Below are 16,695 nucleotides of genomic sequence, written 5' to 3' on the forward strand. Positions count from 1 at the left end.
CACTTTATGGCCTTTTATGGTTAGCCTGTGAAGAGTCATGGTGCCTGTGGGTGTGTCATTTAGCATGCTGATGTGTGGCAATGGCGTATAATGAGGCTCAAGGTCTATTGGAAGTCAAATCTTCTGCCATCTTGGGCTTAGTTGGTTCTAACAAGTTTTTGTCATGTCCTATAGCTACGTCATTCTTTTAAAGGTTGTGCCCTGCCCCCTTCTCTCCTGTTTCACTTTGACTTTAAATTTCATAGCAGGTAATCTTAAAAATGAACAGATAACATGTATTTATCTTCTAGATTAGGGGTCCACAAACTTTTTCTATAAAGAGCCAGATAGTAAATATTTTAGGCTTTACAGGTCATAGGGTCTCTGTTGCAACTACTCAACTCTGTCATTGTAATGTGAAAGCTCTCTTAGATAGTATGTAAATCAGTGGGCATGACTATGTTCTGATAAAACTTTACTGGTGAACACTGAAATTTCAATTTCATATAATTTTCACATGTCATAAAATGTTAGTCTTCTTTTGATTTTTATTCAACAAATTAAATATGTGAAAACCATTCTCGGTCCACAGGTCATAAAAAAGCTGGCAGCCAGCTGGATTTGGTCTTTGGGCCCTAATTTGCCTGTCCTAGATCATAATTAGGTACTCAGAGCTGGAGGGAAATTTTGTAGCCAAATGAGAACAAGCATGTTCAATTCACATCATCCCAACAATTATTGAGCACCTGATATGTACACAGGGACTATGGCCAAGGATTCTAAGTTATTTGGCGATCATGTGAGTTTCCCAAGTAAAGATGGAAAAGACAACTCAGCTACATTCCCATGTGGCTTATAAAATGATCTCACATTTGCATCAGTTAAGTACACGCTATTAAACTCCCCCACCCATGAAAGTTATCAGCTTCACAATATAGAGCATGTTTTAAAGGCAAAGGAAAATAACCCACAGTGTCTGCTCAGTGCAGTATTTTTAAACATCCATAATTTTGTTATTTCAAAACCAAATTTCTTCCAACAAGGCAAAGCACACATTCCTTACTCAGGGTTATGTACCAGAAATGCCAAGTTTGATATTTCCAAACAAAGCTGCTTTTGAGTAATTCAAAGACAAAAAAGCATTTGAAAAATCTCTGACCTGCTGAAAAAATAACACTTTTTTCACCTTTAGGTAATTCTGAATTGGGTAAATGGGCTTTCATTTACTTTCCAAAATAAATCCATTTAGGAATAAAACTGAGAAAGAGAAGCCAGAGAAATCTTCCATGGATTCCATTCATTGCTGTTGATGCCATGGGCTTTAGAGAAAAAAAGAATGGGGAATCAGAAGGCTTGGGTTTCTAATTCTTAGCTGGCTGCAATTCCTTCTCATTATCACACATGCCTGTAAAAATGGGCCCCAAACAGATTCCTGGTAGGATATAGGAATATGACCGTGCAAATGTCTTAGATAATGCAATGGTCCCATTAACCTGCGTGAGGGTGAGGATGGGGGATTGGAATGGAGTGTTGGAGGTCAAGCAGAGTGGGTAGGGCACCCACGTAGGGGAGGGGATGGGAGAGGGAGCAGGACAGAGCTGATGAAATAAGTAAGCATATTAGGATATGAGAGCCAATTCTCTCAATGCAGGAGAAAGGATTTATAAATATGGAAAGAGAGAAAACCAGAATATACTCTGTGGTGTTGAATTGAAATTGGAGATATAAAGTAAACTCATGGATTTCATTATACATAATAGATAGACAAAGATACAAGTATAGGGCTTCCCTGGTGGCGCAGTGGTTGAGAGTCCGCCTGCCGATGCAGGGGACACGGGTTCGTGCCCCGGTCCGGGAAGATCCCACATGCCGCGGAGCGGCTGGGCCCGTGAGCCATGGCCGCTGAGCCTGCGCGTCCGGAGCCTGTTGCTCCGCAACGGGAGAGGCCACAACAGTGAGAGGCCCGCGTACCGCAAAAAAAAAAAAAAAAAGATACAAGTATAGATGTAAATGTGTGTATGCATGCGTGTATGTGTGGCGGTGTACGTGTATATGTACATGTCCACATATATCCTGTAGCTCTGTCCCTAAATACCATTTTCCGCCAAAAACAACCAGAGCTCCTTGGAAAAGTGACTGATTCCAAGGCTAGAGCTGGAGCAAGGAAAGTATAAGATGAGCCTGGCTAGAGCCAGAGGCTAGGAAAGACTCAAAGAAGGCTGGAGATGTGACAAATGGACACAGAAGCCAGATTGAAGGGGTTACCACTGGCCCAATCTAGGACAATTTGAGTGTCAAAATAAATAATGATAGCAACAAATGATAACCCATTGAATAAATGAGAAACCATGGGTCCATTCAGATATAAATAAGTAAATGAATGAATTAAAAGTTTAACGAAGAATGGGACGTTTACATAGTTTCAAAGTAACTCCCTATAATATATATATATATAAATTACAAAGGGAAAAATGTTTATAGTGAAGGAGTCTGGCAGACACCACTGTAATCAAGTTATCAAAACGACTGTCATCAGTAAAAGACAAACTGATATTGTGCACCACCTGACAGGATGAAATAAATGACCAAAAAGTCTTCTTCTTTCCCAGCACACAGTATGATTGCACTTCCTCAGTTTCTTGAAGTTAAGTGAAACTCAGTGACTTGGCCAACAAAATGTGGGCAGCAGTGGCACAAATCATTTCCAGACAGGAGTTGTAAGAGGCAGCATCACTATGCCTCTTTTCTTTTTTTTTTTACCCTGTCTTGGTGGGGGTGGAAGCATGTGTCAACATGGGACTTATGTTGGCCTCAGTCTACTGACTACAATGAGGAGAGCTGCCCGCTTCCCCCACTCCACCACCACCCTGTCTGCTATGGAATGGACATGTAGCTTGATAGAAAAATAAATCTTTGCTGTATTAAACCACTATTCTGGTGGTGGTTTGTTAGTACAGCTTAATTTAACTTATTGTGACTGGTACAAAGTGGTTTTATTTGCATGTTTGTCTCCTCGTCAAAGTAGAAATTTCATCAAGGACAAGAATGATACAATTTAATTTTTCCACCAAAAAAATATGTTCTTGTCTTGCCCAAAAAATAAATGACAACAAGATCCACCCAATTCATTTTTATTGAAATATAGTTGATTTACAATATTGTATTAGTTTCAGGTGTACAGCAAAGTGAATCAGTTATATATATTTTTTCTTTTTTTGATTCTTTTCCATTATAGGTTATTACAAGATACTGAATATAGTAACCTGTGCTATACAGTAAATCCTTGTTGTTAATCTATTTTATATAGAGTAGTGTGTATCTATTAATCCCATACTCCTAATTTATCCCTCCCCCTCTTCCCCTTTGGTAACCATAAGTTTGTTTTTTATGTCTGTGTATCTGTTTCTGTTTTACAAATAAGCTCATTTGTACTAGTTTTTAGATTCCACATGTTAATGATACCATATATTTGTCTTTCTCTGCCTTACTTTACTCAGTATGATAATCTCTAGGTCCCTCCATGTTGCTGCAAATGGCACTATTTCATTCTTATTAATGGTTGAGTAATATTCCATTTTATATATATATATATATATATATGTATATGTATATATATACTACATCTTCTTTATCCATTCATCTGTAGTTGGACACTTAGGTTGCTTTCATGTCTTGACTATTGTGAATAGTGCTGCTATGAACATTGGAGATCCACCCAATTCTTGAAGTCAGAAACCTGACCATACATATCTGTGTCCTTCTAGATCTTTCACTTGTCCATGACCTGATCATTGTACCTTCTTAATATCTCTGGAATCTCTCCATTTATTCCCAACCTACTGCACTATCTCAGTTCAGAACAGCATCTTCTTTTCTGGTACCAATCTCTTTATAGTCTCCTTGTTTCTAGACTGCCCTTTCCCAACACTGCTGTCCCTTCTCCACACTGCTGTCAGTTGTGATTTCTAAAATGCTCAAATCCCCAGCTTTGAGCATGTCAAAGGCTCCCCATTGCCTTTAGACTAAAGCCTAAACCATTTATTATGACAAATATGTCATATTATGACCTGGTTCACTCTAGAGTGTAAGCTCCCTGGTGGCAGAGGGTTTTGTCTGTTTTGCTCACTGCTATATCCCTGGGGGCAGAGCACAGAGCCTGGTCCATTGAAGGCATTTGATGAATTGTGGTTAAGCAAATAGTCCTTGCTTAACTCCAGCCTTACTCATGCTATTCTCCCTCCCCCACCGCCTCCTTAAGCTCCTGTCACAAAGGCCTCTCAGGTTCTCTTCTGTTTCTTTCTGGCTGGAATGCACTTCCTCTGGTGGCATCCAGGGCTGGCTTATCATATGTTTCAAGTCACAGCTCATCTGTACCATTTTTCTAGATTCTATTTGCAAAGCAGAAATAGAGACACAGATGTAGAGAGCAAACTTACGGATACCAAGGGGGGAAGTGGGGAGTGGGATGAGTTGGGAGATTGGGATTGACATATATACACTACTATGTATAAAATAGATAACTAATGAGAACCTACTGTATAGCACAGGGAACTCTACTCAGTGCTCTGTGGTGACCTAAATGGAAAGGAATTCCAAAAAAGAGGGGATATATGTATACATATAACTGATTCACTTTGCTGTACAGCAGAAACTAACACAACATTGTAAATCAACTCTACTCCAATAAAATTTAATTTAAAAAAAGAGTCTCAGCTCAAACGTCACCTCCTTACAGAGGTGGATTTTCCTTACCCATCTTATCTAAAGTAGCCCCTACCCACCTAGTTGCTCACTTATCAAGTCTTCTTTTATATCCTTCTTAGCACATTTCACAATGTATTATTATCTAATTATTTGTTTATTTTTATGTATTGTTTATCTTCCTCCTCTGGAAGGCAAGCTCCTCCAGGAGAATCTGTCTAGCTTTTGCATGACACGTAAGAGGCACTCAGTAGCTAAATGAATGAATCCCTATTTGACCCCCAAACCCTCTTCCTTCATATCTAAGATGGTCTGCCCTTTCTTTTCTACTAAGTGATCCATGTGCAACTTTAGATTTTAAGATCATTTTTTACTTTTCTCTCATTACTACCAATTACCAAGTGAAATAGATGTAAATGAGATTTCATTATTAAATATCATGTTTAGTGACCTTATATTTTTTTTACTAACTCGGACTTTTCCTCTTTACTTTTGTGAGTATAAATAGCACATAGTGTAATGGAATTAAAATATCACCAACATGAAAAAGAAGCAATATTTTAATGAACCATGAAATTTTTCTGCCAAAATTTGGAACTAACTGAATAATTTTTGACAAATCCAAAAATCAGTTTTGAAGGGTGCTGGGAGGCACTCCCTGCCCACATCTACTTCTTGAGGCAGTCAGATGTCCCACCGTCCTTGTCCTCTGGGGTATCACCCACTTCCTGTCATGTTTGCATTTGACTCTCTAAATCACCAGAAACAGAGATCCACTCTAGTTGCCTCAGGAAATGAAGGTTTATGATCAGAATGCGCACAGTAATAAAGAAAAAGGGACTGTTAGCCAAGAAGCTAGGTTTCAGTACAATTTAGGAAAAGATGAACAACCAGGCCCTATGGGAAAAACTGAAGTGGAGACAGAAAGGAAGGATTGTTCTAAGTCCAAAGCAATTCTAGGGAGCTCAGCAAAAAGATTTCTAGATTTTCATTCTAAGCCTCTGCCTTTAACCCCATTCAGCTACTCTGTCTTTTCTGCTTCTCTGTGTGTTCCTCTACCTCTCCTCCCACTACAAGCGACTTATTAACTCTCTTCTCTCTCTTGGTCACTCTGCCTGTTCATTGATTCAGCTTCCTCATAACCTCATCTGGCTCTTGACATCACAAGGCTACAGCTCTGCACCAGAGCCCACTGTTTGCATTTTTTTCATCTTCAGTTCCCTGCCATATCCAAGATGTGTCCTCCTTCCCAGTTACAGGTTCCTAAGGATGACGTGATAACTGAGACCACTCTTTTTTTTTTTTTTTTTAATTTTACTTATTTATGGCGGTGTTGGGTCTTCGTTTCTGTGTGAGGGCTTTCTCTAGTTGCAGCAAGTGGGGGCCACTCTTCGTCGCGGTGCGCGGGCCTCTCACTATCGCGGCCTCTCTTGTTGCAGAGCACAGGCTCCAGACGCGCAGACTCAGTAATTGTGGCTCACGGGCCCAGTTGCTCCGTGGCATGTGGGATCCTCCCAGACCAGGGCTCGAACCCGTGTCCCCTGCACTGGCAGGCAGACTGTCAACCACTGCGCCACCAGGGAAGCCCTGAGACCACTCTTTTGTAAGAGCATCTTAGTTACTCTAGATGGAACAGCAGCCTTCAGGTCGGTGCTTCCCTCTCTTTACTCTGCTGTACCTGGGAGAATAAAGACACACAGATCCAAGCATGGCAGGCTAGGACCCCTCAGCAGCAGGAGATGAGATGGGGCCAGTGTCCCTGAGAAGGAGCTGTGAGCGGGCACGGACCATGGTTATGAAACCGAGCAGGACCCTGCAGGGGATCCTGGGCATGGGAAGTCTTTCTGTTCAGACTCCATGACCTTCTCTGAGTTCCAAAGGGCAGATTCAAACAGTTGCTAATCTGGGAAGGGAAGGTATGCAGAGTCAAGGCAGGAATAGCCAAGAAACAATAGTGCAGCCTTGGGGCAGGGTCCTGGTTCCACCTCAAGGGACACACATAACAATGTCTTTAAGCCCTTTTATAGAATCAAAACCCAACAAATGGAAGATGTCAGCATTCTCCATACTGGAGAAGACCACCTGAGGCCAGACTAAAGGAGCCAGAGAAGCTCATCAAGAAGCTTTCCTGAGATGAGATTAAAGGAGTGCAAGCCTTGCACACACCGTAACCTTGTCAGCAACCCTACCCTTGAACTATTGCTGTAAAACTCTTCATCAAATCTTCCTGGGTTGGGACGCATAGTTTTTGAAGGCAGGAGCCCACTGTGTCCCCCTTTGCCTGGCAAAACAATAAAGCTATTCTTTTCTACTTCACCCGCAACTCTGTCTCAGAGATTCGATTCAGCACCGGTGTACAGAGAGGCTGAGCTTTCAGCATTAGTTACATGTTCAATACTTAGCACAGATATATTTATTTAATATTTTGACCACAGTATTGTATTATAACTGGTTTCCTTTGTAATCTCATGTGCGTTATCTTATGCCTCTAAAATTGTTCCTCTGAGGTTTCCATAGGCTTCCCCAGACTGCCAAAGGAGTCCATGGCACAAAGGTTAAGACCCCTTGCCCTAAACCCAGATCACCTTGAGAGCACGGATTGTGTCTCATTCTCTGTTGCACCCTTAGGGTCCAGTACAATGCCTAGTATGGAAGAAGCATTAAAGCGTTGTGGAAATACAGGGAACTATAATCAATATACTGTCATAAACCATAATGGAAAAGAATGTGAAAAAGTACATGTATAACTGAATCACTTTGCTGTACAGCAGAAATAAACACAACATTGCAAATCAAATATACTTCAATACAATTTTAAGAAAACATTGTGGAAATAATGGGTCCTTAGACCCCCAGTATCAAAAACAGTGCCTGGCCCATGGAAGGCACTCCATGGAAGTTTCTAAGTGAATAACTCAACCTCTGAAACCCCAACTTGCTGGCCTGTGGCCTCCCTCCTCAAGTCTTATTCAGTTGATTCTGCATTCCAGCATACTGAGGCAAGGAATCATTTATTCAAGCAGGCTGGTACACTATCAACAATCAATTGTTGCAAAAATGCAAAATCCTCAGCCACTCATAAATTACTTCAAGAGAAACACCAGGCCTCGAAGTGACAGTGCTGCCAGATTAATGAACGGTTCCAGAATCTAATGAGAGGTTTCTAACGTCTGGAGGGCCTCCTCTAAAAGGAATTCTCCAGGACTGGAGATAGGTCTGTTATTTAGCTATCCTTGTTCCAGGCCCTGCACAACACATATTTTCAAGCCAGCTAGTGAGAGTCAGTGAGGCGTTCTGAGGACTTGGACAGATTTCTTTATGTCCAGAGTTAATTGGCTCATATGGAGACTGAAACTATGACCTTGATTTCCTTAGCCCCATAGCTTAACCAGCTGAGCTAATCATCTTGACCACCTGAATGGATTCAGAGCCTCCCAGAGAAGAAGCATAGCACAGGAAGCCATGATGATACAGAATTAAGAAGAGAGAAAATTCTGGAATAACATCCTTGATACTTCTCTTCCTGCTCACAAAAATAGCTTCAGGCTTCAAAGTTACCACCTCCTTCCTTACTCTACCCAAGCCCTGACCCTTGAGTGTATGACAGCAAAAAGCAATAAAGGTCATATCCCCAAGTGTCTTGAAAGATTGCTGGCACTGATACCAAGAAGAACTCATCCAGATTTTTTGCTACGGTATATTTTGGGTTTTATTTAGCCAGCTTTAGATGAGCTTTGCTTTTGATCCACCCAGAAGAATACAGGAGGGCCAGGTTTCACAGCTTCCTCTCCCTCCTGAGGAAAGCCCTTCCTGACCGGATGCAGGGACTCTCCAGGGCTCTGATGTGCTCCAAGGGGTAGGGATTTACAGACCTTAGGATGCACCAGAAATAGTACTGCGTATTTTACATTTGTTATTCAATTCAATTCAGTGGGATGGACATTTAAAAATTATTTAAAAGACTTTCCTTTTTCAAACACCTACTTTCAAAATTAGTCCTTAAAATTTAAAGAATATGCAAGTTGGACACAATCGTAAGTGATGAGAATGAGTAAGTTAATAGAATAATATATTTGCTATGTAATTCTTACTAGGGATTGATTTATCAGGCTAGCCCATTGTCACTCCTGTCATACAGGAAAAATGGTCAGTGGGATACTGAGATTTTAGGACTTTATTTATTGATATATTTGTGCCAGGAATGTACTTAATACTACTGGAAGCATAATAAATTTTGAAGTTGACAGGAGTAGATGAGAGTTCTGGGAACCATGCCACCAGTGAGATGTCATCTTACGGGGTGATGACAGGGCACAAGATAGGATGACCATACTTCCCAGGCTGCCCAGAACAGCCCTAGTTGATGCTGGCTGTCCCAGCATAATTATTCATTGTGTCCCAGTTTGCATGATCATGGATCAGAAGACTCAGTATTGTTAAGATGTCAATTCTCCTGAAAATAATCTATAGAATCAACAAAAATTTAATCAAAATCTCAGCAGGCTTTCTTGTAGAAACTGTCAGACTGACTCTTAAATGCATATAGCAATGCAAAGGGCCTAGAAGAGCCAAAATGACTTCAAAAAGAACAAAACGGGAGTACTAACACTACCTTAGTTCAAAACTTATTATAAACCTATAGAACAATGTAATATTGATGTAAATATAAAGAAAAAAATTGATGAAACAGACTAGAAAGTCCAGAAGCAGACCGATCTATACGTGGACAACTGATTTTTGACAAAATTGCAAAAGCAGTCTAGTGGAGAAAAAGTAGTCTTTTCAACAAATGGTGTTGGATCAGTTGACTATTTATATGCTACAGAATTGAACTTTGATCCACACTGACTCAAAATGGATCATACCTTGGGTAAACCTAAAACTCTAGAACTTCTAGAAGAAAACATAGGAGAAAACCTGACTTTGGATCACACCTGAAAGAACAAATTGATAAATCAGATTTTATCAAAATTTTAAACTTTTTTCTGTGAAATACACTGACAAAGAATGAAAAGATAAGCCACAGAAATGGAGAAAATATTTACTCTCATATATCTAATAAGGAACTAATTATTTAGGACATAAAGAACTCTCAAAACCAAACTCTTGTAATGAACAAAATATTTCAACAGACACTTTATCTAAGAAGATATATGATGGCAAATATGCACATTAAAAGATGCTCATCCTCATTAGTCATGAGCCAAAAAATTAATTAAAATCACAATTAAACTTATGGTTACCAGGAGGTAAGCAGGGAGAGGGATAAGTTGGGAATTGGGATTGACATATACGCACTGCTATATATAAAATAGATAATTAATAAGGACCTACTGTATAGCACAGGGAACCCTACTCAATACTCTGTAATGGCCTATATGGGAAAAGAATCTAAAAAAGAGTGGATATATGTATATGTATAACTGATTCACTTTGCTGTATACTTGAAACTAACACAACATTGTAAATCAACTATACTCCAATAAAATTTTTTTTAAAAAGACGTGAACTACTGATACAACACAGAATGAATCTCAAAAGAATTATGCAGAGTGAAAGAAGTCAAACCAAAAAGCATACCTACTGCAAAAGTTCATTTGTATAAATCTCTAGAAAATGCAAGTTAATCTATAGTGGAAGAAACATCAGTGGTTGCTTGTGGAGTGGAGCAGAGGATAGGGGCCAGGGAGGGGTGGTAAGGAGATTATTAGGAAGGGACATGCAGAAATTGGAAGGTGGGGGGTGTAGAGGTACATTATCTTGATTGTGGTGATAGTTTCATGGCTTCCTGGCTATATACACATATCAAAATGAACAACTACACACTACTATATATAAAATAGATAAACAACAAGGACCTGCTGTATAGCGCAGGGAAATATATTCAGTATCTTGTAATAACCTATAATGGAAAAGAACCTGAAAAAGAATATATATAATACATTTTAAAGATGAAACTATTAAACTTTAAAAATTAATTATTAAACCTTAAAAATTATACACATTAAATATGCACAGTTTATTGTATGACAGTTGTACTGTATGTACATTTTACTGTATGACAATTGTACTGTCATCAGGCTGTTAAGGAAATTTATGAGTGACTTATCCTACATCTCATGCTAGTAAGTGATGGAGTTGGGATTTGAACTGAGGCTTCTGGCTCCAGAATCCATGTTCTTAACAGTCTTAAGCCACTTAGCAGAGCCACTAAGTATACAGAGAAGTGTGGCTGCTACTGTTATTATTGTTATTTTTATCTAGTCCTAAGCTTCTCCTTTATAGGTACTGATACTGGCATCACAGAAGCCAAAGGACTTGCCAAAATTCCTTGATGCATAAGCACCAAACCTGAGAGTGTTCCTGGATGCCCTGACTCTCACGCCAGAGCCCCAGCCCCTTCCCCTCTGCCATGAAGCTTCTTGCAGAGTCAATAAGAGACAGGAGTGGTACAGTAAGAAAGCGCCACTTTAAATCCTGGCAACACCACCAGCTGAGTGACTTTGACGTGCTTACGTGAATTCTTATTTTTCTCATTGGTATACAGGGGAGGTAATAAAAGAAATGCCCTGATTGGGATGATAAGTTATAAGATCATTTTAGCATTATTTGACCCTGGTGCATAGAAGATCACCAAAAAGGAGCAGAAGACACTAAAAGGAGAGGTGAAGAACCATCAAAGCCCAGTGTTACCACTTCAGGACTTTGTCCAGCCTGGACTCCGTGACCTGTGTTACAGCAATGAGTGGCCATGACTGCTTGTCAACCTGTCCAAATACACTTCTGGAATCCCACCAAGGTGCTCAGAAATGTGTCACCCCAAGTTTTATGTTGACTACGCAGTAGTTGACCCACCTTAGAAAGCCTTTGGGACTTCGGGGGAGCCAGTACTTTCATAACAAGGTCCAGGCTTTATGTCTTTAACAACATGGTATAGACGAAGGGCTTTCTGGCACCTCAAGGAGTCTCCTCTTGGCTCACTTGTGTTCTTTTCTCTCCCTTCATTCCCACTAACGAAACAGTTCTACAAATGGAGACAGCAGAAGAGGTCTCTCTTATGGCCCCTCCCAAATCTGTATGACGTTCTCCCCTCTCCCACACACACATAGAATGAGAACTGTTTAGATACCTTTCTATTTTAGTTTGGAGTTCCCCCTTTTGAAGATGCTAAGATGTGACTTCAAGTGCAAACAGTTTCTTGGAAAGGGAATCCCAAGAAACACTGCCAACAGTGTAGGGAAATAAAATGGGGAAAGGAAGAGAAGACAGCCATTAACAGGTCTGTTATCAAGCAAGTCACCACTGAGGACAAATGGAGCTTAATTCTGCTGGGGTCTCTGGGAGCCAGCATAGAAAATGCATCTCAGAGTTATGTCACCTGAGTAGTGAGGGATCCGAAGTATGTATACACCAACTCCCATTGGTTGAGCGGATACTGCCTTGGACAAGCTTAGTGTGGTAGAGGAGACAGAAATTTAAACAGTATAAACTCCTTGATGGCTGCTACACGTCTTATTCAACTTTGAAGCTCAGCCTGACATAACATAGTTTCCTGGCACTGAGAACCTTCTACGCTGGAGGCAAAACAGGATGCTAACACAAAGCTCTGGGGTCCCAGGATAGACTTCAGACCGAGAAATGCAGATGTTGGCATTTGGAAGTTGGCCGGCAGGCACTGAAGTGGTAAGAGTGAGGGTGGGATGCCAACAGTCGCTTTCCCTGGGTATTACAGCATCATTTAGCAAGCACTGACATGCCATCTCTAGTGTGGCACGCTCACCAAATACTCATGGGCTCAGTCATGAAACCAAAAGACTGTGAACAGAGGTGACATGCACCATTTCCAGGCAAAATCAAGTCAATGTGCAACCCTTCCACCCTCTCTTCCCCTACAACTGCAACCCAAGAGCAACATGTTCCACACCAGATAGCTACGGGATGCAGCCAGACGGGATCCTTGTGTTGCCACTGGGAAAGAAGCTGATCTGGAAAGCTTCAATACCCACAGCCAACTTTGTGAAAAAGAGAAATAAACCAATATGTGTTCAGCCACTGAGACTTGCAGATTTGTCTGTTACTGCAGCGTAGCTTAACCTGTCTAATAGGTTAGGATTTTTGGCTCTGATTTCAATTTGATGCATTCATTCAACAAATAATTACAAATAATTCAACACATAATTACTACATCCCAGACAATATTTTTGGTACTAGGGATACAGCAGTAAACAAAAGGACAAAAAAATACCTTCCTTTGTGGGTCATAATACATACTTTAGGGAAGTCACCATTGCCACGAAGGGGGAAAGTCTGTTTCTCTTCACAGGAGTTGTAAGAAGCCAATGGGAAATAGGCATTCTGGTATTTGGAGGGGAAGAAGTCAGGCAGTTGGTATATGTGACGTGAGAGAAAAGGAAAGGAAAATATCAAGGCAACCTTCTCTTGACACATCATTTCAACATGTGTTGAACACCCATTTTGGACCAGGCTCTACACTAGGTGGCAGAGATCAGAAGGTAAAGGAGAATTCTGCTGCGCTTCCCAGGCTGAGCCTATTGAGGGGAGAGAAATGTAAAGCAAATATAAATTCCTTCATGGCTGGTCTGTGTCTTATCTAACTCTGAATCTCAGCCCAGCACAGATGACCATAAATGTTTATAGAATGTACTAATAATTGCACGTAATTGTTTCACTCCATGTGAAAAATAAAAAGAAAACTACATTAAAAAGCAACAAATCAACCTGTCCCCCTACACATGCTCACCTTCACCAACTGGGCTTTTGCATATTTGTGCTGAAGGAGGAGACCAGGGCTACGACATCCTATATCACCCCCAGAGTGTATGGTACAGGGCTCTGCAATCGGCAGTCAGCTGAAAGATCAGGCTCTGGGTATATGAGCATCAAAGACCTAACAACTATTCAGAGCTCAGCTTGAACTTGAAAGCTGGATACCATAATCTGTAAAATGGAATGTTAGCCCTAGGGACTAAAATTCAGTCATCAACCTTCCATTTGAAGCATGTCCAGCCTACATAGATCACTGCAAATCCCTGCAGTCTATTTCAAGGGCTTGTGAGCATTTCGAGAAACTCTAGCATTACCCTCCTTTTAAAGGGAAGTGAAGGCACTATGTGCATCCAGAAAAGAAGTCAAACTGGTACATTTGTTACATCTTGGGGTCTCTTGTTAGAAATGGACAAACTAAGACGTCCTTCATGAATGACCACGGTCAAAATAAATCCAAGCTGTAAAAATGTATAAACATTCAGCAACACAACCTAGAGCAAGGTTGTTCTTCCCCTGAAAACAGGACACCCTCAGCCTCTTCACTTTTCCAGGTAATATTAGAGGTTCAAGAAATCTCTGGTCTGGGAGTCACCCACCCAGGGGTCTTTGGAGAAGGTAGAGCACTAACTCCCCCAATGGGAGCCTGCCCCTTTGCCTAGTTGGTCTGCAGTGTGTCCCCTTTGCCCATCCTTGCACTCACTGGCCCTGATTTCTTGATGACTCTTCCATTGCTGGTAGATTAGCACTAATTAAAATACAGAATTTCTGGAAGGACCACTACAAGGTACCAGCCCCTTTTATCCTGTGGTAAATTCCTCTTACTTAGCTCACAACTTTGTCTGGCCAGTAAAGAGTTCTGTGAAATCGAATCCAATGCACCATGAAGTTAGTCATCACTTTCTTTTAGATATATAGCCTACCCTGTATCTTATCCAAACAGTTGGAAATGATATTAACTGACCCTCTGATAAGCATCAGAAACCAGTTGCTTCTCACTACTAATCATCTATTTTGGGAACTAACTGCAAAGCCAGCATATGCTCAGTCATAGCTCTGACTTTCAAACAACGTCTGTTGATCTTTCATCTTCCTCCATCACTTGATTCGCTCTCTTGTCCATCCACCCTCACCCATCACTTTAGCCCTAAAGAAAAAAAAATGGGATTGTTTTTCTTTTCTCCATCCCCTCCTCACCCCAAATCTCAGCCCTGTAGAACAGCAAACCACATCTTACCTGTGTGGAATGCAGAAGAAATGTTTTCCTTTTGACATTAAAAGGTCCTCCCACCAATTAAGTAAACATTGGCTGCACCGCAGAGCTGGTATGTTATTGCAGAGCGCCAGAGAGCACAAAGCCAGAGTTTTTTCAGAGTTGTGTCAAAAGGAACCTCGGGCTTTGGCCTCAACTCCAGGAAAGAGATGAAAACATCGTGCCCGTGTCAGAATGCCAACTGCAACTGTATGCACAGATTGCTACGGTGTCAGAGGACTTGATGGGAACAACAGGATCTTCTTTACAAATAGCTTGTGGGATTCCCTCTCCTTCTCCCAGGGAGGATCCAGGCTGAGATCAAACACCGTGTTCTGGGAGGTTCCACTCCATCAACAACGGGCTGACTTTTGAACGATGTTGTCAACAGGGCATCTTTGCAGTCCAGTGCTTCAGGAATTGCTGAACAAAAGGCAGAGGGCCAGACTATGCCTCGGGGATCAGCCAAGCTTGTATCTTTCCCAAATTCTTAGGGTTGTGACATTCTCAACCAGAATTATGAAACAGGAAGGTGGAACCAGAGAACATTGAAATGATTATTTTCAGTGCACCTGCGTTTCAATACGGACAATTTGTGATTCTCTAAGATGAAGTTTCAACATTCAGAAATGCATCACTGAGCTAATGTGGTCCATTCCAAGGCTTCACAGAGGGAATGTGGCAGGCTGTTCCCATTCTGTGTTTGATTTGTCTAAGGGTAATAGAAGAGTCATTTCAACTCTCTTTCTCCATTTCCCTATCCCTTAAAGAAGAAACAATTTCAATTCTTCAATAGAGCATCTAAGAGGACAAAGAAATAATAAGGTAGCCATGTGGAAAGTCCCCCAGTGTACCCATAAGGAGTTAACCAATTATTAATAAAAATGCCCCAACCAAGGTTTCCATCTTTCCCTTGGTTCTGAGTATGTGGTTACTTTTGTCCATGGCATCCAAGGGCAAGTTAATTTTATTAAGAACATTTTTAGAAAGCTAGAATGTCAGAAGTTGACACTACTCTCTTTCCAGTCCTCTATTCTTGGTAACATCATTAAATATCGCCTGGCCCCAAAAGTGAGTTGCACCTTTTTTCAATCTAACAGCCATTCTGTGGATAGCATTTGTTTTCCATTGCTGCCAAGGAGACAATATGGCTCTCATTTCCTTTGAAGAAGAGCCCGTTATGATGAGTCAGGTCTACAGTGGGAATAATTAGGTCAAATAAATGAGCCCTTCCAGCTGCCTGTGGCATCACTCAACACCCCCATGTTGCAGATAAAGGAGACAACGCCAGAGCAAAAGCAGAGTTTATCTGTTGTGAGTTACCCTTACCTCTAGCCCAAGGGATGTTATCAAAATGTATGCAAGGTAACTATGACTCCTCTCTTTGCATCTGGAGAAGTGAAAACTGATCCATAAAATTGTGTGGTGGTCCCATTTCCTTTCTACCCTGCAAAGGAAGGCTCCTGTCCCAGCTGGCAGGCTTAAGATAGCCTTCTGCTTTGTGTCACATTTTCCCTCGTGATCTCCTAGTCACCTTATCCTGGGCTGTCATGTTTACTGGCAAGAGAAAAAAGGGAATTCAATGAAGTGGGAGTCATATGCCAGTTCTTGTTAGTATTCAACTCAAGCTGATATCTGCAGCTCATCATTCAAGCAAGACTCTTCGGTAGTTTGTTCAACATCTCATACACACAGGAGGAGACTGGGGTCAAATTAGAAATGCCAACCTGCTACCCAGATTACAGAGTTCCCTTCCCCTGCAGGAAGTGGAAGATGAGGAGAGAAACCAAGCCTTTCATCCAAGAGTCTCATTACTCAGACAGAAAAAGAATCTTTTGTTTCTCTCTCATCTCTCTCTTTTTTTTTCAACTTTACTAAACCATTTGGAAATTACTATAACATAGGAGGTCTCAAAAGTTGCACCACCAACCTGGGATTTCGTCGCTAATGTTGACATGGGTCATGGACCTCATCCAAGA

The sequence above is a fragment of the Monodon monoceros genome, unplaced genomic scaffold (assembly GCF_005190385.1).
Source record: "Monodon monoceros isolate NGI ecotype Baffin Bay Population unplaced genomic scaffold, NGI_Narwhal_1 Super_Scaffold_18, whole genome shotgun sequence".
NCBI classification, from domain to species: domain Eukaryota; kingdom Metazoa; phylum Chordata; class Mammalia; order Artiodactyla; family Monodontidae; genus Monodon; species Monodon monoceros.